Genomic DNA, 27,063 nt, shown 5'->3' on the forward strand with positions numbered 1-27,063 from the left:
AGAAAGAAAGAAAGAAAGAAAGAGAAAGAAAGAAAGAAAGAAAGAAAAACAAAGAGAAAGAGAGAAAAGGGAGGGAGGGAGAGAGAGAGGAAAGGAAGGAAGGAAGGAAGGAGGGAGGGAAGGAAGGAAGGGTGTTGGACTGAATAGAAGTAATGAACACTTACAATTAAAACTAGCAGCCAGATTCTGAAAATGTTTAGTAAATAAAATTAATGAAGTGTGAATTGAGTTAGGGAATAAGACATAAGGAAGGCAAAAGAAGTTTAATATCATCAGGTTTTGCTGCCTTCCTGCACTTGGAGGTTTGATACTAATTTTTACTATATGGAGGAAAGGGAGAATGGAAATAGAAAAAAAAAATGAACAGTTCATTTTTAAAAGTTCAATTTAATGAGGTTGTGGGATAATTTTAAGTGATGTCTCATTGTTGGACGTTTGGGTTTCCATACAGAATCTGCTTCTGGGCTGATCTATACATTTGAGTAATTTATTTATTATTTTAAAATTATAATTGATGCTATGAGAATTTATAGATTATGAAAAGAGGATCTCAAACTAACTTCCTTGTTTCTTTATAAAAATTATTTTATTTATTTAATTGGAAAGTAAAAATTTTATATACTTATGTACAAAATGATGTTTGAAATATATATTGTAGAATGCCTAAAGAGCTAAATACCATATGGATTACCACATATGCTTATGTTTTTTTGTGATTATAGCACTTAAAATTTACACCGTCAATTTTGAAGAATATATCATTAACTAGAGTCACTATGTGGTGCAATAGATTACTTAAATCTATTTATCCTATCTAATTGAAATGTTGCTTCCTTTGACTAACACCTCCCAAACTTCCTGCCTTCTAGTCACTTCCATTCTACCCTCTGCTTTTACGAGTTTAACTCTTTTAGATATTACACATCAGTAAGATCATGTGGTATTTGTCTTTTGGTGCCCAGCTTGGCTTATTTTATTTAATATAATGCTATCCATGTTCATCAATATTGTCACAAATGACAGGATTTGTTTTTATTTTCTAAAGCTGAACAGTGTTCTAATAGGGATATAAACCACATTTTCTCCATCCATTCATCCATCTATAGACACTTAGGTTTATTTTATATCTTAGCTATTAATGCTTTAATAACAATGGAAGTGTATATGTCTTTTCAACATACTGACTTAATTTTTAAAATATATACTAAATATTTGGATTGCTAGATCACTTGTTACTTCTATTTTCAACTTTTTGAGGAGTTCCCTATTGTGTTTCATTGTGACTGTACTAATTTCTATTTTCATCAACAGTATACTAGAGTTTCTTTTTCTCAACATCCTTTCCAACACTTGTTATCTTTTCTTTTTTTTTTTTTTTTCTTGATAATGGCCATTGTTATCATTCTAACAGGTGTGAGGCAATATCTCATTGTGGTTTAATCTCCCTGTAATCAGAGATATTGAGCATTTTGTACATACCTGTTGGGCATTTCTGCATCTTCCTTTGAAAAATGTCTAGTTTGTTTCTTGGCTCATTTTGTAATATTTGTTTTCTTCCTGTTGAATTGTGTTTTTTTATATATTTTGAATATTAATATCTTATCCAATATATGGATTCAAATATTTACTCCTTAACAGTTGGTTATTTCTTCACATTGTTGTTTCCACGACTTTGCAAAAGCTTTTTAGTTTGATGTAATCTCATTTCTTACTTTTGTTATTGTTGACCATGTTTGTAGTGTCATATCCAAAAATAATTATCTATACCAGTGTTATAAAGCTTTCCCATGTTTTTGTGTAGTAGTTTCATAGTTTCAGTGATTGGGCTTACATGTTTAATCCATTCGGAGTTGATTTTTGTATATTTTGACAGATAAGGGCCCAATTTGATTGTTCTGCTCATGGATATTTAATTTTCCCAACATCATTTATTGAAGAAAATGTCCTTAGCCTATTGTGTGTTCTTAAACTTTGTCAAAAATAAATTTACTGTAAATAACTGGGTTTATTTCTGGGTTTTTTGTCCTGTTCCTTTGTTCTCTGTTTTTATGTTACATTCTAGTTTGATTACTATAACTTTGTAGTATGTTTCAAAGTCAGTTTGTGTGATGCCTCTAGTTTTGTTCTTTAATCAAGAGTGCTTTGGTTATTTGAATTTTTTTGGTAATTCTATATGAATTTGAAGATTGATTTTTTATTTCTGCAAAAATTGGCATTGGAAGTTTAATAGGAATTTTATTGAATTCATAGATTTATTGGGTATAATAGACATTTTAATAATATTAATACTTCCAATTCATGAACACAGGATAGCTTTCCATTTTTGTGACTCTCATTCAGTTTCTTCAGTCAATGTTTTATAGTTATGGGTATATACATCTTTAACTTTTTAAACTTTACATTTATACTTTATTATTTTGTGGAATTTTTTGTAGCTATTATAAATGAGATTTTCATCATCCATTTTAGTTTATTGTTATTATAAAAATGGTACTCATTTTTGCATGTTGTTTTTGTATCCTTCAAATTTACTGCCTTTGTGTATTAGTTCTAACAGATTTTGGGTGGCACATTTAGTGTTTTCTTAATATATGTAGGATAGTGTCATTCATAAACAGGACATATTAAATTCTTCCTCTCCTATTTTGATGCCTTTAATATCTTTCTGTTGTCTAATTTCTCCGATTAGGACTTCCAGTACCATGTTGAACAGAAGTGGTGAAAGTGGGTCTGTGTGTTTGTCCTGTGTGGTATTTATTGTGTTGTTAATCTCTTTCGATTAATTGCCTATCGTATTTCTCCACATATTGATTCGGTCAATACTATATTAGTTTACTGAGCACAGAAATAAGTTAAACAGAACTTCAGAACTCAGGCAGAGTAGATATTCCACAAACTAACCTATGTACTCTTTGCAAATCTTCACATTCCCTGTTCCAACAACTACATTGCATTTAAAACCAACATTTTTGTCTCCTCTTCTAAGAAGCCTCTATTAACTCACATCCTGGAATTTTGTCATCCTGAGTTCCTTAAGCATCTTATCTGTGTTCTCTTAAGAAGCTCTTCATCAACAGTCATGTAATGTAATTTAATGATTTAAAAGTAGGGCTCTGGATTCTGAACACTTGAAGTTCTACTCCTACTCCCCAGTTACTTTATACTCTGTTTTCTTTTCACAGTATTACATTCAATTACTTAGTCGCTTATCAGTGTATGTTTCCTTTTCCATATAAAAGAGGTTAATATGCATTTCACATGGAGTTTTTGTGAAATTTCAGCAATGCACTTGACCTCACGGGGGTTCAACATATATAAACTATTATTACTGAAAGTGTGTCATGGTTTACTACATGGAATGTGGTGTAAAAATAGAATTTGAACCCTAATTCATGTTATTTAGGGTAATCTATTAAATGACTTATAAAATTGATAAAATAATAAATATTCTACTGGTTTATTGTGAGGTCCAGTATACTATTATTTGTAAAGTAATTAGAAGAGAGATTCATAAATAATAATGATAATGATAATTGACACTGTTTTTTTTTTAATCACAATAAATACATAGGACATGTTACTTTCATTAAATGCTATTAGGAAACTTTTCTCCTGTTTTGAAACTTCCATGTGTCTTTCTCATAATAGTTGGTTCATTATTGACATATGAACTCAAAATAACCTGGAAAATGAGTCTGGTACTTCTGGGCCAGTTTTGTTCAATGTCCTGACACGTTTTCTTTAGAAAATTTATTTTGTGTGAAAACTGTCCTTATATCTAGATGAACTAGATAACTATCTTTATAGATTTAACTAAGAAGAGAGGAGATGTTTGGCTTTTCCACATACAACCTGCTTAAATCATATCTCTTGTATTGAGATAAAAGATTTATTTTATATATATATATATATATATATATATATACACACACACAGACACACACACAAACACACACATGTATATATATTTCCTGGTAAAAATTCAAATTATACTAAGGAGTACTACATTAAGTTAGTGTCATATTAATTTACCATAAGAGTTATTAGATATTTTCAATTCTAAATTTTGGTTTGAAAATAAAAAAAACCCTAAAGAATTAGGTATCTCGATGCATTTATCCAATTAATGATTAAGTTGAATGTTAGCTTATGTATTAAGCAAGCAGATTAAGTACTTTTAAGCATTTTGAGAGGAAAATTGTTAATTATCACAATTGGGTATAGCTTGTGTGTTAAAAAATGCAAATTCAAAGATACAGTGCTTTCACCAAGGAAGCTAAATATAGAGAAGAGGAAAGATCCTATAATCTAGTAGGAATAATTTACAGACTAGAAAGAGAATGGACTGTCCTGGATGCATACATTTCAGGTAGATCATCATGGGCTTTGAGCAAGAGAAATAAATCTGAATACAGTGGATGACCAGGGATTTAGCATTAGGCCCAATGCTGCAGAAAGGAAAAAGACACCCTATAAAAAACAAACTTAAGCGGCAATGAATTGTTAAACGCAACCTGGTATGAATTTCATGGGCCAGAGAATGCTATAGGTAAAAGAAGTAACTGAGTATTTGTTTGGGAAGACAAAATGGTAAGACAAAATGCATTTTCAAGGGTGTTTCACATTACAGAGCTTTGTCGAAAGCAAGGGCAGAACTCTTTAAGCTGTTCCCATAGTTGAAGGAGTCTATTTCTGACAGAATACAGTTGCAAAAAAAAAAAAAAAAAAAAAAAAAAACAAACTTTAACAATGTCAAAGCTCTGTTCAAATGCATGCTTCAGAATAGACTGAATAACTTGGTGAAGAAAAGAGTTCTCAAATTGAAGGAAAAGGAAAGGAAAAAAGGTTACAATGCCAAAATAGAAGGCAAGGCCCTCGTCTTGACAGACTGCATGCTAAAGAACTATGCGGCTGGACAAACATCTATCCAGACCCTACCTAATATGGCTAAAAAATCCGCCAATATAAAAGGTAATATTGGATATTTACAGTGGATATCTCTAATTTTTTAGAATCTATTCAACTCAAAAACCCATGCAGTGTCTTCTATGATCCCCCTGTCCTTCCTTTATGAAAATATCATTTTCACTAAGCATATAATTTTTCTTTTGGGGATTACTTTGTCTCTTGTGGGGTGGGATCCAGTTTCCAATCAGCTAAAAGGCTGAGTCCTTGGGTTCAGACTGTGCATGGAAATAATTAATAGTAGAGGCTTGTAGTAAGACATACTCAAACCTAAACCTAGATTCTGTCATTAGTAAGCTATGCGGCTTCCTGCATGTATCTTAGCTTCTCTTGCTGCCTAATCATCAGTCTTACCACCTATGAAATGGGGACAATTTCAGTACTTTCTCATAAGACTGTGGAAGGCTAGAAACATTGTAATGGCAGGCATCAACATGCCAACAACTCCCAAGATATTAGCTTTCATCCAGAAATCTCTTCTCTGAGTGCCAGGCTCATTTAGCTCTAGCTGTATTTTCAACAATTCTGCTCCAGTGTTTCACTGGCTTTATTAAATTAAACACTTTTTCCAACCAAATTTGTTCCAGCTTTAACCCCTTTCCATTTTAGTAAAGGAAACTAACATATATCAAATTTCTCCCACCAGAAGGCAATTGGTTTCTTTATCAATGACTAGCAGTAATTAGTAGAGTGCCAGGCACAAAGATTTATCACTTTGATACCTATATTTCCCAGTAAAAATTCAAATTATGCTAAGGAGCAATGATCAACCTGATGTCACATTAATTCTCCATGCTAGATTAGTCATCAGATTATTTGCAATTTCAAATTTTGATTGAGGAAAAGATGCTAAAAAAATTAGCACTCTGGATGCAGTCATCCATTTGTTCATTAAGTCATGTATTTAGCAAGCATACTAAGTACTTTTAAGCATTTTGAGCACTAAGATGTTAATGAGCACAAAGAAGTGGGTATAGGATGTGTGTTAAAAATGCAAATTCAGAGATATAGTGCTTTCCCCAAGGAAGCTAAATACAGCAAAGAGGAAAGATTGTATCATCTAGTAGTATTTACAGTCTAGACAAAAGCATGAACTGTCCTGGGAGTGCATAGTTCAGGTAGATCATCATCATCATGAGCTGTGAGCAAGAGAAAGAGAAATGTGAAAACAGTGGGTGACCAGCAAGTTAGCATTATGCCCAACGCTAAAGAAGGGAGAAGAAAAGCCATAAAAACAAATTTAAGAGGCAACGAATTGCTACGCACAGACTGGTATGAATTTGATGGATGAGAGAATTCTGCAGTTACAAAGGAAAAGGTGTGCTATTCACTGGGGACATGGTAAAATAGAATGTATTTTTAGAGGAGTTTCGTATTACAGAGTTATGTCTTAGGTGAAGGCAGAATTATTTAAGCTGTACCCGTTGTTGAAGGAGTCTTTCCATTTCTGACAGAAGACAACCGCAAAAACAAAACACTTAAGATGTTGGAATACCTGGACAAAGATTTTCTTCTTGGTGTTTTTAATTATTTGTCAAAACACAATGTTCTGCCATTGAAGGAAGAGGAAAAGAAAAAATATTATAATGCCAAAATTTAAGACAAGGCCAGGTCTTAGTAAATTCTGTGCAAAAGAACCATGTGGCTCGTCAAATATTTATTCAAACCATTCTCAATATGGACCAAAAGATCATCAGGACAAAAAGTAAGCCTGCGTCTAATACGATAAATATGTCAAAATTTCCAGAATTTATTTGACTCCAAGATCCATTCAGTGTTATCTGTGATTCCTCCTATACTTTTGTTTCTAAACTCTCATTTTCAGTAAACATGTCATGGTCCTGTTAGAGACCACCTTATCTTTTGTGTTCAAATTTCCAATTACCTAAGAAGCTGTGTCTTTGTGTTTAGACTGTGCATAGAAATAGTTAACAGGGGAGATGTTTTTAGTAGGGGGTACTTAAACCAAAACCTATATTCTGTCACCTGTGAACTATGCAGGTTCAAGCAAGTTTCTTAACCCTCTATACTCCCTAATCATCAGTCTTACCGTCTGTGAAATGTGGACAATTCCAGTACTTTCTGACAAGACTGTCTACAGCTAGAAACATTGTAATACCAGGAACCACATGTCAACAACTTCCAAGATTTTAGCTTTCATTCAGAACTCACTCATCTAAGCTCCATACTCATTTAACTCTACCAGCATATTCAACAGTTCTGCTCCAGTGTTTCACTGGCATCACAAAATGAACTCAGCTAAAATTAAACACTTTGTTTTCCACAATAAACCTACTCCACTTTTCAGCCTTTTCCATTGCAGTAAAAAGAACTAACATGTACCAAGTTTCTGCTACCAGAATGTAACTTGTTTCTTCACCAATTAATAGAGTAATTAATAGAGATCCTGGCACATAGCCGATACCTAATTTAATATGTGATGAATAAACAAATAAAGTATATGCATGCAATAAAGAGTAGTTTTCTTAATTATTATTTGGATGCTACAAATTAGAATTTTCCAGTGTTTACTCATGTCTGTGTGTTACAAAAATATTATCAGGGAACAACTATAAAATGTTTAAATTTTATAAAATTTCAAAACTTTTGACCCAGGTTTAATTATCAGTATTATTAGAGCCTAAGTATTCTCAGATTCATGTTTTCCAGGGATGGACTCAATTTTTTGTAGATTTTAAACTGAAATCTTCAACCCTGAACTACTAGAGTTTACACATGATCATGAACATAAAGCAACATAAACTGTTCAAACCTCACTACACAAAATAAACCCCCCTTATCTATAAGGAAGTGTTCCCCTCAACAGAAAGCACATACTAATACAGTTGTCCAAGATTTTAGGCAATAATGCATTATTATTAGTATTTTAAATGGTCTTTTGCTGGTATTTTGCTTTTGCTCAAACCTGGGATGGCATGGGAAAAAACATATCAGTTTTAAAAAATCAGAGATAATGCAACAAATCAGAATCATATATGTAGCAATAAGGGCTTAAAATGATTTTAGCAATCCTAGATATAATATATAATAAGCACTAAATTCTAAACTGAAATAGTCTATCCAATCAGCAGAGGATGTGGCGAGAAGGAAACAGCTGCAGATCCACGCAGGAGGGGTCCAGTGGATCCCTGAACTCTATTTGTATTTGGATTCTCCAGAGTGATCAATCTCAGGATACTTTGAGTACACTGGTCCAGTGGACATGGAAGCCTGGTGGGCTGGACTATTAGAAGAGGTATAGGCCTTAGCCAGGCCCTTGGATATGGTTATAATTCTGAGGGTTTCCAGCAGAGCACTGGATTCTGGAGTGCAGGATAAGAAGAATTCTAGCTATTCATTTGTTCATTTAACATATGTACACACCGTATAGCAATACTGTGATGTAGTCAGAGAAATAACCACGTAAGTCCCTATATGCTGCGGGAAATTGTTTTTCTGACCCTGTACCACTTCTTTCTTGTTGTGTCAATGTAAACAGATTCCAGAGCAGATTCCTGAGAGATTCCTGTTTCACTAGATAACAGATAATCTCAAACTGAAATTTTTATCTAAACTCCTAATTTCCACATTACTTCCTATTGCACTGCCAGGCTAATAGAAACTCTCTTTGGAAGCAGACTGCACTATAGTATTTATTATTTTGTAATAAAAATAATACTTTTATACTAATTCTACTGTTGGATATAAAATAGAATATCTGTCTAATTTCTTATTTTACTTGAAAACACCTGTTCTACACACAGACACATAAAAGTCGTTAGGAGATGACTGCTAAGTTAGGAAGTTCTCCAAACCTTTAAGTAGGAAAACATATCCTCACACTAGGAATATATCAAGACCCTGGATGTCTTCGTATTGGCAGAATTTTCTGAAATGGGAAGAAAATGCATATGAAAAAAGGGATACTTAGAAGGTTTGGTTTCCTTATATACTTAGAACATGTGGCAACCCCAGAGCTCAGAATTTTATCATACACTTTAGCAAGACATTTATTTTAAAATATTATTAGAAATGAATAGAAACAAATGATTGAAATAGAAAAAAAAGCACATGAAATACTACAAAGCAATATACATTTTACACAGGTTAATATTACTTTACTCATGGTTCCTATGTCTTGGTTGGGTCATGTAACTAAACACAAGTAATATGCCTGTCCAGACATTCCTTTCCTGAAAATAAATCTTGTTATTAGATCTTAGTAAGCTTTTCTTCTAATTTGTATATATAAATTACTTTTTCTTTTGCAGAAGGAGGGCTCAATAATCTTGCACAATATCAGTCAAAAAAGACCAATGTTAGATTTCACAAGGGAATAGATCGGAATGACTCAGAACCAAAATTATCCAAAAGAGATGTATTATTTCTTCACATTATAAAATATGAGTTAGAAAACTGAATGTTGGCTATTCAGTACTTGAAAGACAAGATGTCCAGAGTTATGTCAGAATCACATACAAATATTTGCCCCTTTGGCCTTGGACACAGTACTATTGTCACTAGACAACATTTCTTCATGAATAGATGATTTCACAATTTGCTGAAAGACAACTAGCCCATTTCTTCTAGAAAAGTTAATATTTCACATAAAGAATGCTTAAAAAAATACCATGATGGTACAGAATTCAATATTCTGTTAATACCACGATGGTACAGAATTCAATATTCTGTTAAGTGGTGTATATATGTATCTGTATGTGGTATGGACTAGGAGGGGACTATGACTCCAAAATGGGATGTGGTCCCGTTCAGTTTTGTAGCCCCCAGCCTCATGTAACTATTAAGTACTTAACTTGTGGCTAGTGACACATGTTGGCATAATAATATTTTGTATATATTATGTTAAATATATTATTAAAAATAACTTTAGCTTTTATAAATGTTTATTAGAGAATTTAATATTGCACATGAAACTCACATTGTATTTCAAATAGATAGCACTCTGACAAGTATTTATTTAGTACACTCTTGCCTAGACACAGTAGAAAGTCCAGATAAATGAATGAGCACCCTAGGGTAAAACCACTGGAAAAATAGAATGTTTTTATGAATATAGAAAAGTCAAATCTAACCCTAAATCATCAAGATTTTTTCTCCCAAATAATCAGAACCTATGATTGCTTTTTTTTTTTTTTTTTTGGTGGGGTGGGTGGGGAGGTCTGCTTTCTCCATTAGAAAATTCCTTTTTCTTTCTTGGTAAGAATACATTTCCTTAAGCTGGAAATTAGGTACAGCTATAACCTCTACAAGCAAAGAAGTCTTTTTCCTAGGATTTTTCTCTCTCTCTCAAACTTCTTAGGTGATAAATTGAGTCACAGAGGCAGAAGCCGTAATTTATATTTTGTGATATCCCACAGCTCTTTTGCAAATCAACGCTGGACCACCTGAGTCAGCCGAATCTACAAATATTCTCAGACTTTGTCCTCATGAAGAATTCCCGAGACAGTGTAAAGAAAAACATGATAAGGTGCTGTGCTCTCTGCATGAAATAGGGAAAAAGAGAGAAACAATTGCTTTTATTAAATGCACTATTTTTTTAATGGGGTCTTGCTCTGTTGCCCAGACTGAAGTGACATGATGTGATCATAACTGACTGCTATCTTGAAGACATTGGCTCAAGGGATTCTCCATCTTCAGCCTCCCAAGTAACTAGGGCTACAGATGCACACCACCACCATGCCAGGCTGATAGTTCTAAAGTTCTGCAGAGACACAGCCCCACTATGTTGCCCAGGCTGTTCTCTAAATCCTGGCTTCATGAGATCCACAGCCATGGCCTCTCAAAGCACTGGGATTACAGGCTGGAGCCACAATGCCAGCCATAAATGCACAAATACTTAAAGCACTAAATGATTGGGGGTGGTGACAGTGGAAACCTTTATGAACAATGCTTTCCACAGGCAAGGGTTCATATGACTTCAAATAGACACCAATGTTCATTCAACATGTGATAAAACATAGATTCCTCGTTTTTTTATTTATTGACTTTTGTATCTATTTGAGATTTATTATAATTTCAGCTATAGCTACAGAATAAAAATGTTTATAACAGGGCTGCATAATAATTGTACTTTAAGTCCGGGCGCAGTGGCTCAAGCCTGTAATCCCAGCACTTTGGGAGGCCGAGGCGGGTGGATCACGAGGTCAAGAGATCGAGACCATCCTGGTCAACGTGGTGAAACCCCGTCTCTACTAAAACTACAAAAAATTAGCTGGGCGTGGTGGCGCGTGCCTGTAATCCCAGCTACTCAGGAGGCTGAGGCAGGAGAATTGCCTGAACCCAGGAGGCGGAGGTTGCGGTGAGCCGAGATCGCGCCATTGCACTCCAGCCTGGGTAACAAGAGCGAAACTCTGTCTCAAAAAAATAAATAAATAAATAAATAAATAAATAATTGTACTTTAGTTGAAAAACCTAGATATAAAACATATTTGAAAAATATAATTATAGCTTGAAATTCACTATAAGTTTATATTTTTAAAATAGTACCAAAATAGTCATAATATGGAAGACAAAGAATCTTTGTATATTCATTTTTACTGGAACCAATGAAAACACCTCTTGGTTTATATGAAATTTGATATGAACCTGAATATAAGAAATGGGTGAGTAGATGGAGAAGAAAAAGGAAAATGAAGGTGGTAGAAATTATTCTAGTTTCCTCAAGATTCTTGAGTAATCATCCCAAGATATGTCCTGGTTCTTGCTCTGGACTCTTGAGAGAAAGGAAGGCAGTGTCTTCTGATAGAGGTTAGGGAAGGGGGCAGCTGCATGAGGTCTTAAAAAAAGCAAAATTGTGAGGCATATGGAGGTTGAAAAGAGACTCCAGTAATCATCGTTACTTCATTTCCACCTCCTTTATTAGATCTATCTAATAAAGGAGAGAAAGGACCGCAGACACCTGGCTCTCGTATGCAGTATAAAGTTTGACCATCTGCCTCCAAGGAATGGGGCTTATGTTGACATCACAGGGATGAAGGGGCTGCTTCAGGGCCTGGGCTACAGTGTAGTTGAAAAAAATAATCTCACAGCCAGGGTAAGAACCCCTCAACCACCTCACACTCATACATATTCAAAATATATTCTTCTAATAATTAGTTAGCTTTATAGAATCTCAACGAGGTTTAACAACCTCTGGGTTCGTGTGTGTGTGTATGTGTGTGTGTGTGTGTGTGTGTGTGTACATGCACACACTTACTAGCAAATGAAAGTACTGAATACCTAAGTCCGTGTCTCTTTTGAGCCTCAAATACCCTCAATTCCATAAAAGTAGACAAAACAAGATTGGCATGTAGTTGCACAATGCTTATTGACTTCCAATATGATCAGGTAATTGGGATGTAGCCCCAAGATTCCACAGAAAATCATAGAGTAATGTGTTTTAGCCAGGAGTGCACTCTTAAATATTAAATCCAAATTTTTAATTTGTGGATTGGTCTGTAAATAAGACAAAAAGTTTCAAATTTACGAGAACCTAGGTTAGTGAGGCAAAATCTCACCATAGAATCAAACCAGACAATTTCAGAGAATGAGTGTATGTATGTGTCTATATAAGAAAAACAAGAGAATTGAAAGTAGGCAAAAAGTAAAGAAAAAGGAAACATGGCACTCCAGCCTGGACAACAGAGCAGGACTCCGTCTCAAAAAAAAAAAAAAAAGAAAAAGGAAAAGGAAACATGAGAGAGAACGTTGGATGGGGTGCGATGTTTTTGGGTTGGTCCAGAAAAACCTCTGTGGAGAGAGTTTGCACAAGTCGGACTGACTATCTGAAGATGTATCTGGGAAGATGCGAGTTCAGTGCCTTCCAGTAGGGGGTGCTACCTGCGAAGGAGCTGAGCTGAAAACGTAACTGACACATGAGAGACACAAAGAGACCAGTGTGACTAGAGATTGAAGCAGAAAAGATACAGTGTGAGGTTGAGTATGGTCAAGCCAGAAGATTGATTTTATTCTAAGCAATGTCAGTTGGGTTTTACAAGAAAAGTGGTGTGATGCATTTATAACATGACTCTTGCTAGAAAAGGAGAGAAAAGATCTAGATTTTTAAAAAGTAATACGAGTAACATATACAAACATACAATATATTAAGAAGACAGTGTATGGTATGTCAGCATGGAGAAAAAGTGGAACCCACAGCCCCATTACAAAGGAAAAATAAAACTATAAAACAGCTGTCATGATTGAGTAAGTACAATGTGAAGCACCATGACCAGGATATTACATATGTTTCCTGTTTCACTCATGGTAAATCTAGGATGTCCTATTAATTGTGATTCTTCTTTGACTGAAGTTAGACATTGCTTATTCCCAGGATATGGAGTCAGTGTTGAGGGCATCTGCTGCCCGACCAGAGCACAAGTCCTCAGACAGCACGTTCTTGGTGCTCATGTCACGTCATCCTGGAGGGAAACTGTGGAAAGGCTCATGATGAGGAAAACCCAGATGTGCTGCTTTATGACACCATCTTCCAGATATTCAACAACCGCAACTGCCTCAGTCTAAGGGAAAAACCCAAGGTCATCATTGTCCAGGCCTGCAGGGGTGGCGAGTGCTGAGACTGAACATTTAACAGTTATGAAGGTGTATGCAGAGGATTGTGATGTTTGGTTTGTATTTAGGGCCAAGTCTTAGATCCCATCCAGTACAAATAAAGTACATTGAATTCTGAAGAAACTCTTCTGAAGGGGCTGGTATAATGAGAAACTGTCTCATCAGTGGAGAAATTTCTGTATAATTTCATCCACGGTAAGTGGTGAAGGATATCATCAGAATCCCTAAATCAAAGTTAAACAGAAGTATTCAAACTTTGGAATGGAATCATTTTGATGATAGCTTGATTTGTAAATGTTTTACAGATGTTTTGACATTATGTGGTTTCTGAAGAATTGCATTTGAAACTGACGTTATTATGTGATAGAAGCACCCTGTTTATTCATAATTATTGAGGGGAAAATTAGTAGAGAGTTAAGGAAATTTTAGGAAATTTAAGTCAATCTTTTCTCTTTTTATTCCTGACTTCCAATGACCTCATGACTATTGGGATGTAGGTTTTGTTTTGTTTTTTAAGAAAGCAGCAATAATTTAACTAAAAACTGGTAAAGGCATGATAAATTTACTATTAATTGACACATTGTTGAATGACACTAGAGACGAAGCAAAGTGTGTGTGTGTGTGTGTGTGTGTGTGTGTGTGCATGTGTGAGTCTGTATGTATATATGAAACTAGTTAGAAAGAACATTGTAAATTAACAAGGCGGGCAATTGTGATAGCCATAATAAGGAAGGCACAGACGTGTGCAAAAAGTTGACATCTCTTGAACCAACCCAAATGCCCATCAATGACAGAGTGGGTAAAGAAAATGTGGTACATATACCCCATGGAATACTATGCAACCATAAAAAGGAATGAGATAATGTCCCCTGAAGGGACATGAATGAAGCTGGAAGCCATCATCCTCAGCAAATTGACCCAGGAACAGAAAACCAAACATCGTGTGTTCTCACTTATAGGTGGGAGTTGAACAATGAGAACACACGGACACAGGGAGAGGAACAACACACACCAGGGCCATTTGGGGGTTGGTGGGGAGGGGAGGGAGAGGTTTAGGACAAATATCTGACGCATGTGGGGCTTAAAACCTACATGACAGGTTGATAGGTGCAACAAACCACAATGGCACACATATAACTATGTAACAAACCTGCACGTTCTGCACTTCTATGCTGGAACTTAAAGTAACATAAAAGAAAATGAAAAAAAAAAAAAAAAAAGAAAGTTGATGTCTCTACAGCAAACTGTGGGGATCTGTGAGTCAGCGGCTCTCCAGCATCCTTGGCAGTCACCTCTTCACAGTCACCTGAAAACCTGGAGGCAGATTCTGCTTGCAAGACCCACTTGGAAAAGGACTTCATTGCTTTCTGCTCTTCAACACCACGTATGTGTCTTTTAGCAACAGTCAAAAATTTGGGGACTGAGGCCACCTTTGAATAATTCTACAAAATCAGGAAAGGCTCTATGCGACAATGATCTGAGAGAATGGTGTGTGCTCTCTACATACTTTACATGATCTTATATGTGCTGTGAGAACAGATGCCTTCACCCTCCCACACACACATTTTTTAAAAATATACCTTTATTATAAGTGTTACACTACAGTAAAAGGCATGCTAAATATTAAAGTAACACAATACATGAAACACCATTCACTGCACACCATTTAAATATAAATGATGGATTCTGGTTTTTTTAAATTAAATCCATTTAACATTTTGAGTAGAGGTTTTATGGATCTCAGTACTGGCTGTCTTTCCCAAATAATCAACTTCAAGCACTCTTCTACACATATCCCACCTGATCCTACAAAGAGCAGTGTTATTGCATGTCCAGATAAAAATGTCATTGGCCTTTAAAAAAAGTAGAAAACGTTAGGGTGGGGCTAATTAGGTCTAATTATAGGAAACAGTGGTTTGTATTTCACCTCTAGGTAGTCATCCTAAGGTGACTCTTTTTACTCTCTCCAGTTTGCAAATTTTTAAGTCTTATTTTTAAACCACTTTCTTGAGGCATAACTGACATACAAAAATTGTACATATTTAATGTATGCAACTTAATGTTTGGAGATAAGTACACATCCCTAAAATCATCACCAAAATCTATGTCATAAACACCTCTCTCTCCTCTAAAAGATTCCTCCAGCTCTCTATTTATTATTATATTCTGCAAGGATGTGATAAGGATAATTTACATAAGATCTGTCTTTGCAAATTTTTAAGTATGTAATACAGTATTATTTACTATTGGCACCATATTATACAGTATATTTCTATGATGTTTTAATTTTCTGTAACTTAAAGTTTGGATATGTTCATCTATTTTGTTTATTATATGGTGAAATACAGCGTGGTGCAATCTGTAAACAGCATTTTTTTGTGGCTTGCTCACTGTGTGAACATAAAAGTTGATTCATCCTTCTCAGATTCTATTCTTTCCTTTATAAAGTGGAAAAATTCCAGTTATTTCTCAAGTCCCCTTTTCTAAGCAAAGTGAATGACAATGCGGTCCATAGTAAAAAGCCAGTTCCAAAAATCAAAATGCAATCACTAAGCAATATCTTGTAATGCTTACAAGCTGTCCTTTTTGTTCAACCTCTGCCAGCTTTTCTGTCTCCTCTGTGTGAAACCTAAGTAAATGTTAGGTTATAAGGATTTCCGTAAATCTATCAAGTAAATTCCCAAGCTATGAAAAAACAAAAATATAAACAAAAACAGTAAAAGTCATAGCCCAAGGAATAGCATTCTATATCATCATAGATAACATGTCCTGGAGAGACAGCATAAGGGGCTCTATCTTCATCATGGAACTCATCACATGCCTCCAGAAATATTCTTGGTGCTGCCACCTAGTGGAAGTATTTCAGAAGGTAAGCTTTCGTTTCCTTTTCTTGGCATTTATTTATTTGCTCAGAAAGAATTTATAATTATTCAGTAATCAAATAAAAATTACACACTTTTTCAGGCAAGCAAAAGTAGAATGACAACTGATTTCTGTTATTCAGGTGTTTAAAATCTGGTTTAGAGAAAGAAAATGTTAATATAACCCAGAACAAGAGCAAAGTAAAATAAAATAATGTCAACTATAAGCTTCATGTTATGGGCTGTTAGTTATTACAATTCAAAGAATATAAAATATTTTGAAATAATTTGATTACTTAATTTACAAAATGAATAAAAACCGAATGGAGATGATGGGCTTCATCCTGATGACAAAAGGGTAAATGAGGCTTGCATGGCTTAACACTACCTAGGACTCAGACTTTTGTGGCAGATATTGATACTGGAAATATGGGTTAACAAAAAAATGTGTGATTACAGATTGTGGTGGGCGTCATAAAGGCATGTGAGAGGGAATAAAAGGAAGTCACTCTTTCAATGGAAAAGGGCAGAAGGGAATGTCCCTTGCCCAACTTGGGACATTCCCTATTACCTGTCCTTCCTACTTTATTTTCTCCACCCAGTAAGCATACATTAATAATTTATTTATGTGTCTGTTTTTTACCTATATTTACTCACTAACATGCAAACTTCAGGATGGCAGAGATTTGCTCAGCACCTCAATATGCCTGACATATAGCAGACATTCAATTAATATTTATTGAATAAATAGATGCATAAATGAATAGACAAATGTTTCTTCTTTTCTAAGGGAAAATAGAATTGGTATTAACACAGGAAAGTGTGGCTGTTTCTAAATTAAAAAGTTTAGAAACCAGTAAAACTTTTGTGGGAAAAGAAAGATATACCACTGGTGTTTAAAGAAGATCGTAGCATAAATTGAGACAGGGTTTCTGTGAATAGAGAACTAGGAAGCTAAGTCCTTTTGGATGATTAGGAATTAGACATTGTACTTTTGAGAGTATTCCTGGAAAAAGACTAGAAATGTTGGATTTAGGGTAAGCAGGATCTCATTGATCAGTCCATGCATAAGAAGTTACTATGGTGGTGTGGGCATGAAAGTTGTTCCAGGTTCAGGCCTTAAAGCAAGATTCTGGGATTTAATTCTCTTTTAAATTGAAGAATCAGCTTTGGTAGGGGTTGAAAGTAGTAAGTCTCCCATATCCAGTTATCATGAGCATATCCCAAGGGATATTTAATTGATTGTCACATCTGTAGGTCAGAAATGGAAAATAGAGAAAATGGAGATTGAAAAGACTTGACTAGGCATGAGGTGTTTATTTTGAGGTAAAGTGTACAGTCTGACATGGGGTGTCAATTCTAAGAGGTAGAGTACCAGTGTTAAGGAGTGGCAATATCCATGGGTTTGATGCCATCAACCCTGGAAACTCTCTTCATTCCAGACGTTTCCTAGTTCATGGTGCAAGATACTTTCTGAGAGTTCAAAACCCCTCATATCTCATCTACTGTTTTTTCTTTTAGGTACAGAAATCATTTGAAATTCCAAGGGTTAAAGCCCAGATGCCCACCATAGAATGACTATCCATGACAAGAGCTTCCTACCTCTTTCCTGGCAATTGAGAATTGTAAGTAGTCAGAGTTGTTGGGGTTGAAATAAATGAAAGAGTTATATCGGTGGTGAAGTTCAATGACCATTGACAGCTGACTACTTGGATGGTCAAGTTAGTGTTCTTTATTGATGTAGCCTGGTGAGTGTTTATTATTTATTTGCTCTTTTTTATTCTACTTATATACCTTTAGTTTCCCCCAACTATATAACCAATCAAGGAGGTAAGAAAAATTGCAGCAAAATGTAATAAACAATGAAAGTCTTAGGTTAGTAATTATTAAAATAGTAATTTACTACTGCTACCATTATTAATTATATTAATTTATCTCTCATACTCTTCGTCTCTTTGTCTCTCTCTCCCACCTGCCACACTTAATTATCAAACATTGCATCAGACCTTAAACAAAACAGAGTAAACACGGGAGCTAGCTATGGAGAAAGCAGGGCTTTGGTCCTCTGAATGCACATATCACATTATTGTTGTATGACTTTCTCCTTAGTTCAGCTAAAGATGGGGTCCTTGTCACACGACCAGAAAAAATTAGACTTGCAGACAATCTGAAAGGCAAGGAGGGCAGGGTTTATTGTGTGAAAAGGAAAAAAGATGGGAAATTGGGATTACAGGTGTAAGCCACCATGTCCGGCCTTCTTTCTGATTTCTTCGTTGACCCACTGGTCATTCAGAGACATATTGTTTAATTGCCATGTATTTGTATAGTTTTCAAAATTTGTCTTGTTGTTGATTTCTAGTTTTATTTTACTGTTCTCAGAGGAGATGCTTAATTTTATTTCAATTTTTTTGAATGTTTAAAACTTTTTGGTTGGCCTATTCTTGACAATGATCCTTGTGCTTAGGAGATCAATATGTGTTCTTCAGTCAATAAAGTGTTCTCTAGGTATAGCAGTTGCTCTATAGTGCAGATGATGTCTAATATTTTTTGTTGTTGGATTTCTGTCTGAGAGATCTGTCATATGCTGAAAGTAGGGTGTTGAAGTCTCCAGCTATTTTTGTATTGAAGTCAACCTCTGTCTTTAGCTCCAATAATGCTTGCTTTATATATCCAGGTGCTAGCATGTTGAATACATATATATTTATAATCATTATATCCTGTTGTGGGTTGATCTCTTTATCATTATATAATGACCTTTTTGTGTTTCCTTACAGTTTTTGTATTGAAATATATTTTGTCTGATATAAGTATAGCTGCTCCTGTTCCTTTTGGTTTCCATTGGCATGAAATATCTATTTTCATTCTCTTTATTTTCAGTCTGTGTAAAGTATGTTTCTTGTAGGCAACAGGTCATTGAGTCTCATTTTTTCATACATTCAGCCATTCTATGTCTTTATGTTAAAGAATTTTTCCTTGGCACCAAACAAGGCTGAGACAGATGTTTCTGGAGTCTAAGACACAAATATTGCTTTCTGTCAAAAACTCTGATTAGTCTTACATACAGTTCAACTTGTTTGGGATATTAAGTATCCTATATATAGGTCTTTATTTTTGAATTTATGGCCATACTATTTTTATAAAGAACAAAACCCTAAATGAAAGTGTGGAGCATGGCATACTTAAAAAGTTTTCATGATAAAATTAATTTCCACAAAATCATTTTACAAATGTTGAATGTAATTAGGGGAAAAAATGATGCAAAAATTAAAATGAGACAAGCAAAAAAAAATGTATTTTGTAACATTTGGCCTTTTTTCTGAATTGATTCAGAATAACTTTAACAAAAACAAATACTTTTTAGTTAAATTTTGTGCACTATGGGGGAAATATGGAAAATTGGATATGTTTACATTTATGTAAGTGCTCTTTAAAAAGAGTACACTGTCACATACTCTTTAAATTAAATAAAATAGGTGCAATAATATTGAATATTTCAAACAATAAAGGTGCAAAATAAAGTAATGGTCACATGTTTGGGGACACATACACAACACATCTTATATGTGTCATTTGTTCACTAATAGAGTTCTTAGAAAAACTAGTTATTAGGGAAAGTAACCTAGTCTCATCTGGTTATTGACTTCCTTGAAAGGCATAAAACGTAGAAACTTATGTTTTAGCTACCCAAATATTTTCAAAAGGTGACAGTCCTTTTTTCATGTACAAAAGAAATCAAGTAATATAATTTCTGTGGTTAGGTTTTGAGTACTCCTTTGATTCCTCAGAACTATTCTAGTCAATTACTAATTTTGGTTAGTATTATTTGGTTAATAATAGTGTTTTCTAGGCTATTTAAATTACTTTAACATCAAACACTTAATGGGTGTCTAGTATTATTATATGTATCTTTGACCCTTCACAAGGACCATAAGACTACACAGAACTCTATAAAAACCGAGTTCCTGTTTCATATATAAAATTTTCTATTTACCTGTCTCCTGTATAACTAATAGGTAGCTCAAATTTAAGAAACTTAAAATAAAATTTCTAATTTTTCATTACTTTTTCTTTCTCTGAGTCCTACCAAAACAAGCTTATTAATTCCATTCTTTCCCAGTTTGATGATGGCATCACTATCTGCTTAGTTGCTTGAGTAAAACTAAACAAAATAATCACATACACAGCAAAACTTTGCATTTGTTCTCTGCTCTGGCTAAACATGTTTCTTCTTGTTCCCTACTCAGATAGCTTCCCCAGTTATCCTCTGTCTTATTACCCACCATATACTTTTTAGAACTTAGCTGGAAGAAGAGATCTAGCTCTTAAGGAAGTTAAAATGGCATATAAAGCCTGATGCATATTCTGAAGGATTGTTTAATTTAGTTGCAGAAATATAGTCTAATATGCAAATTCCTTTTTATCTTTTTTCTTTTTTGTTTTGTACTTGTAACTGTGTGCTATGAGTAGGCTAGACTCAGGACATGTGATGCACACAATTAAAGCAGACATGGCTAGTAAACCTTATGGTGTTTATAGTCAGCCCATAAAGGCAGATATTAATTGGGAGAAAAAAATGCAGGCACAATGTAGCAAGAATAAATACTGATTGTCCACTGTGATAAAGCCTTTAAAGAAACACTTATGCTTATATTTGGAAAATAAAGGAGTGTAGGTCAAGGGTAAAAGAGGAACATTCTAGACAGGAAAAGCAGTGTGTATAGACAACTTACAGACTAAATGCAGCTTTGGAGAGAGGACTTAATAACTGGAACACAGCATCAGGAGAGATGCCATTGGGGAAGTTGGGAAGCAAGGGAGGGACCAGGACCAGAATATCTGAGGCCTTATGTGCTCCTTCATACTAATAGTAATAAGAAATTCTAGTGGGCTTTAAGCAATGAAGTGATAAAATTTTCATTTTTAAAGAATCACTCTGGAAGATATCGGGGGAGAGGTTACATGCTAGTACAATATTGCAAACCATGGGTGATAATGATAGTCCCAAAAGAACGGAGTAATGTTAACTGCATATTATTATTATTATTATTAATTTTATTTCCATTTTGCTCACAGTGTCATAGCATAAGACATAGAGATATAGGTAGAGAATAGAGGACATAGTATAGAGAATAGAGAATGGTTGGGACATGAAATTTACATAATAAAGTTTACAGCATATTTGCCTATAACTTTCATATACTCTACAACATTCAACTTATAAAATTATCTAACATATGTGTCATAAGTCCCTCTGGACCACAGAAATTTTACTAGTTCACTAGAGGGGAGATTATTAATATCAGTGAGAAATAAATTTGAAAAATTTTCAGAAACATAAGGGAATATTATTGACTTTGCAGAAATATCTATCATTTTAGGATGAAGAACACATTCCTATTAACCCTCACCTTTAACATAAACAGATAAAAATCATTGTAAGTTCCAGCATTTATGTGACTCCTCATTCCTCCCAGGTTCTAAATAGATTCCTCTGAGATGTCACCGATTCATCTCAAGCTTGGAACTAGGGTTCATTCCTACTGATTTGGTCAATTGTTCACCTAGCCTGTTTTCTGTGATAAATCTAAGCAAAACTAGGGGTCCAAGCACAGAAAACTTCCCCCACACATAGTTTTCTTCAAAGCCAATGTCAGCACTGAGTTAGGCAACTTTACTTTCACATGCCTTTGTTGCCTCGGGAGCCACCTTGACATACACATGTCAAGAGAATTATTGATTCTAGATCTGATGATGTCTTGATTCCACTTTCACCATACAAAACAGAGATCAAAGGTGTCACTCACCGATATTCTCTTCTCTTAGCTATTAAAAAACTGTCTAGTCATTCATGTGTAGAGCCTCTTGCTTCCCAAGTAATGTGGTGACATATCTTGAACAGGATTTATTATCAATTGGTTAGGCATGTGGAAAAACAATTCAGTGGAGAGTATCCAACACATTGGGGTAAAGTTCTTCAGAGATGATAAATTACTATTTCAATGTCAATCTTTCTTTAGGTCCACTATTTGGAAATGACCTCAATGCACAAGACTCTTAAGAAGTGTTTTCTCCTTTCTCAGGTAATGATGCTTCTAAAGAAATAGTTCTTTGAATCTCATCTTCCTTGATATTGAATACTATGGTAAACCCAGGGTGAGAGGGCTATAGGTAATTCTCATAGATTGATCATATACTTTATTCTCTTCTTAATCTATTCTGCTTCCACAGAGGCTAGTCCCATAGTTTTACTATCCCTGTGTATACGTCCATATAAATAAATTTTGAATTTGTGTATTAAATCCTGATTACCCACTTAAGTGCCAGACTTCAAAATTCAAGTGTCTGCTGAACATATTCACTCACATCTCACAGAAACACCTTTGTCTGAACATTCCCACAGCTGAATATGCCATTCTTCCCCGACGCTGCTTCTCTTTCATTTCTCCTGTCTTGGTTAAGTTATACAAACCAGAAACAACTCATCTTGGGCTCTGTCTTCTCACTCACATCCAACATTAAAGACCTTGTAAAGTTTATGGATTTATTCTTCAAATTTGGATCTCTCTCCATGTCTACTTCTACTCCTATGTTCAGAGCCTCCATTCTTAAAGTTCCCTATAATTCTTTAGCAATGTCTCTTACTACATGTTTTGGTAATTTTAAAAAAATCAATTTCCCCCAATGGACTTTAAGCTTTAAGATAAAATTTTAAAATGTCTGACTTATTCATAGGTATGGTCTCGTCTAAGAGGTGGTTGCCTCAGAGTGCGCATTTGATAAATATTTGTTAAAAGAACACTTCACTAAATAATTTCATGAGAATTATTGTTACTAGGCCACTAAAAAATTTTTATCACATGCCAACTGTATTCCATACCATGTTCTATGGACTAAATAGAGAAAAACGAGCAAGACAATGTTCCCATTTTATTGCACTCACATGAATACATAAATCATAAATGAAAGTAATTAAAAATATCCTGAAATTAAAGCATTCCAATAATTTAGGGCTATAAATGAGAGTGCCCACACCTGTATCAGTTAGTGTGGGATGTTTTAACAAAGTCAGACATTTATAATGGCTCAGATATCATAGAAAATTATTTCTTATCCATGAAAATTCTAAAATTGTTATTCCTGATTAGTAGGAGGCTCTTCTCCACATGCTAACCCAGATGCTTAGAATGCTTCCATTATAATGCTGTGATACTCTCCAACATGGCTATGTTAAAATGACTGTGATTGTAACCATCCAGTTAGTGGCATTGGAAAGAATATAGAGGATTACCTTTAGGAGATTTTTCTATGTTTAGCCTGGTGGTGTCACCCCATACTTGTGCTTGCATTCCATTAGTTAGAAACCAGTGATATGGTCATGCCTAACTGCTAGAGTCATTGGCAACATAGACTAGCTGAGTGCCCAGAAAACAGAGATGTGTCTTGTTGGGTCTCATTGTAGATACTGAGAGTGTCTGGGTAGTCCTCTTGTCCCACTTGGTGTTCCTTACAGCATCATCTATGTGTGAAGCCATAAAATAGGAAATACATTGTTAGGAGGACAATCCTGATCTAGTCATTAACATCATTGAATCAATTCGCTGCTAATGGAACACATTCCAAGCCAGAGGAGATTTCTAGTGGTGCAACAGGGATCTACTTCCATATAGTTGAATCTGTGTTTTTATAAACATTTCAGACAAAAACATAGGGAGATTTTCAAGGCCATACATTATAAAACATCCAGAAAATGATCAATAGGCGAGATATTTACAATATAAGTGTATTTCAAAAGATTCAAACTGTAGGATAAATTTAATTGGAGTAGGACTTTATTTAAATATTTCTTTAAAAGATATATGTCTACCTATTTATTTACTTATTAGTCATAGTATTAAGCCTTAGACATTATTTTAATGAGCCTTCGTGCCAACCCTCAGGATTTCTTCTTAGTACATATCCATATGGGGAGGAAGAAGAAGAATAGTGAGTATATGAACTAGAATGAATATGAAATAGAATAATCAATGCAAAAACCAAGGTGCCCACTAGATGACTTCATAGCATAAACATTGCTTTCACAAGCATATGAGGAAGAGTTTTCACAGAGGTTTATGTGAGAAAATCCCCCACTTTGAGTTTTCCAAAAGGTGTAAAACTTTTGGACCAAACCAATGTATTTCTCAAATGTATTTGATTGATATCTCAAGCTGCACCCCAACCACATCAGACACATGTTCTCAGGACCTCCTGAGGGCTGTGACATGGGCCATGGTCACTCATATTTGACCCAGAATAAATCTGTTCAAATATTTTACAGAGTTTTACTCTATTCATTGGCAATAATTTGGTGCTTCTATACGTGGCATATCAGATAAGACTCAGAACCCCCAAGAAGTTGCCCAAACTGGAGCTACATAGCAGCAGGGCCCACTGAGGTCTACCTGACTTCAAGCTTCTCCTCTGGTGGAACTGGTAAGTCCTCCTGAGCCCTGGAATTCATTTGTTTAATCGTCTTTGATTTACTCTTAGCTGGTTCTTCCCCTAGAAAGTTGTTTAAGGATTTTAATTCTAGTTTAGAGATGCTTGCTAAAGGATCCTCTCCATTGCTTTGTCTCCCAAAAATCAATCTTAATTCAGTTTTTCTGAACATTTGTATGAGGAACTGAATTGTTAATTTCAATGGTTAATGAGAAACTGAGTTTTCTGAACTCTGAAGAGAAAGGGCATTTGCTCCTCCCAGCCAAAAGGTACCTCTTATCCCTCCCCAACCTCCCTACACCCCGCTGTCCCTCCCCTAGTGCCTGCCAACAGACCCCAGTATGTGATGCTCCTTTCCCTGTGTCCATGTGTTCTCATTGTTCAACACCTGCCTCTGAGTGAGAACATGTGGTGTTTGATTTTCTGTTCCTGTGTCAGACTGGGGCCCTCATAGAAGTGTCTAGGAGGTTGACACCCTGTAACATGCAGTGGTCCTGCATAAAAATCTCCAACAAAAATTATTTTTTTAAAAATGGCTAGTCCAGGAAATGCTTATCAGGCTGATCATCCAGTGTTTTGAGCCCTCTCAGTGGTCACAGACCTCTAGAGAGAGAAACTGAGACATGCACAAGGGTAGACATGACTCAGTGGTGACACACTGTTGAGTCCTGCTCACGAGCAGTACAAATCAATCCACCATCCAAAAACCCTAGGCCACAGCTCAGTTTCTCCTTTAAAAAAACAAATAAATAAAAGCAGGAACAAATAATCAAAGAATGAGTAGAAAACAAAGAGGAAAACCCTATTTTGAGCACTTTGTATGTTTTATGGATCCTCTACTTGCCAGAGTTTATGTGAAATGGAAGTAATATGGTCTTTGTGCACATTTACATTAAGAAGAAAGAGCTCTAAGGTTGAACCACAAACTATAGAGTTCCTAGGTTCTATTTTCTTTTCTGCCTGCTTTAAATCTCATTACTTTTCTTTCTTTCTTTTTTGCTATTAATCTTTTTTGTTTTTTATTTGTTTTTTATTTATATTTTTTTATTGTACTTTAGGTTTTGGGGTACATATGCAGATCATGCAGGACTGTTGCATAGGTACATACATGGCAATGTGGTTTGCTGCCTCCATCCCCCTGTCACCTATATCTGGCATTTCTCCCCGTTATCCCTCCCCAACCTCCCTACACCCCGCTGTCCCTCCCCTAGTGCCTGCCAACGGACCCCAGTATGTGATGCTCCTTTCCCTGTGTCCATGTGTTCTCATTGTTCAACACCTGCCTGTGAGTGAGAACATGTGGTGTTTGATTTTCTGTTCTTGTGTCAGTTTGTTGAGAATGATGGCTTCCAGATTCATCCATGTCCCTACAAAGGACATGAACTCATGGATTTTTATGGCTGCATAGTATTCCATGGTGTATATGTGCCACAATTTCCTTGTCCAGTCTATTATTGATGGGCATTTGGGTTGGTTCCAGGTCTTTGCTATTGTAAACAGTACTGAGATACAAACCACAGTTTGGATCAAAAAGGTTTTTTTTTTGTTGTTGTTGTTTTCTTTTCCTTTCTTTTTTTTTACAAGCTGGCAAATTTGCATTCATCTCAAGGTTAAAGCACTGAAGCAACAGGTATGGGAACTTCATGTGCTTATGTGTGTCTGTATATGTGTGTACATATTTAAAGGCCTTTATAATAGAATTCTATAATTTATGTTCAATTGGCAATTAAATCTCTTTTAATTTTCCTCTAGCACAGCAGACTTTCTCTTTATACCTTATAATGTAAATTTTGCTATCTGATTTTTCACCAGAGTTTCCTTCAATATGCAAATTTAAGGCTATTTAGCTGACAACTGCCTAGGATAAGACAGAAAAAAAAGGAGGTCTTTAGGAATCTATAAGATGGATTTCTATCATCATAACAAATATGCCTATATATTAGGTGTTGTGTTCACAGTGTTTTGCTACTAAAAATACATAAAGAGTTCTAATTAATTGGCTTAAATCTAACATTTAAAAGGCTAGTCAAATGCTTTTTTAAGTTCATGTGATTTAAGTAAAACCTTTAAAAAATAAGCTCGCTTTAAAATTATTGACAAATAATATTAGCAATGCCTTAAGAATTGTTAACATTTTATTTATATTTATTAATCAAGTGGTTTCATGTTTATTCCCACAAAATACTGTAAG

General features: G+C 35.0%; 1 protein-coding gene and 1 pseudogene across 1 annotated transcript in view; both read left to right on the forward strand.

The window, feature by feature from the left end:
* CASP1 (caspase 1) overlaps window positions 1-27,063 on the forward strand; it is a 55,050-nt gene that overhangs the window by 16,109 nt on the left and 11,878 nt on the right. The window lies entirely within an intron of this gene.
* Window positions 4,688-18,014, forward strand: LOC116556384 (annotated as a pseudogene).

This window comes from Sapajus apella, unplaced genomic scaffold (assembly GCF_009761245.1).
Source record: "Sapajus apella isolate SASKATOON/1434 unplaced genomic scaffold, GSC_monkey_1.0 scaffold16, whole genome shotgun sequence".
Taxonomy (NCBI): Eukaryota; Metazoa; Chordata; class Mammalia; order Primates; family Cebidae; genus Sapajus; species Sapajus apella.